Below are 627 nucleotides of genomic sequence, written 5' to 3' on the forward strand. Positions count from 1 at the left end.
TTAGGGTTTTTTTCTTGATTTTCGTTTCTTATTACGGGTTAGTTCATTTTTTTAAAGATCTGCAGTTTTACTTCTCTGTGTGTGTCTGTGTGTTCTTGATTTTTTTGTAGTTGTTGTTGTTTTGTGTTTTTGTGTTTTTTTTGTTTGTTTTGTTTTGTTTTAATTTGTTTTGTTTTAATTTTAAGTCTTAATTTTCAGTTTTAAGAGTTTTAGTGTTTCCAGGCAATGGTGACGATGCCTTCAATCCTACACTTGGTAGGCAGAAGCAGGCAGATTTCTAAGTTCAAGGCTTGCCTGGTCTACAGAGTGATTTCCATGACTGCCAGTGTAAACACAAAGAATTCTAGTCTCCAAAACACACACACACACACACACACACACACACACACACAAAACAAGAAAGAAAGAGGGAAAGAAAGAGGGAAAGAAAGAAAGAAAGAAAGAAAGTGAAAATGTGTTTAGTTCATTTTTCAATATTTTACTGTTTTATTGATTTTGTGTGTGTGATTCTTTGCACTTAAGTATTTTTTTCTTTTAATTTTTAGGGTTATATTTTTGGGGGTTTAAAAGTTTTAGTGTTGCCACTGCATTGTTCTCCATGCCTTCAATCACACACTTGGTTAGGCA

Source organism: Mus caroli, unplaced genomic scaffold (genome assembly GCF_978045245.1).
Source record: "Mus caroli unplaced genomic scaffold, Mus_caroli_1 scaffold_22, whole genome shotgun sequence".
Taxonomy (NCBI): Eukaryota; Metazoa; Chordata; class Mammalia; order Rodentia; family Muridae; genus Mus; species Mus caroli.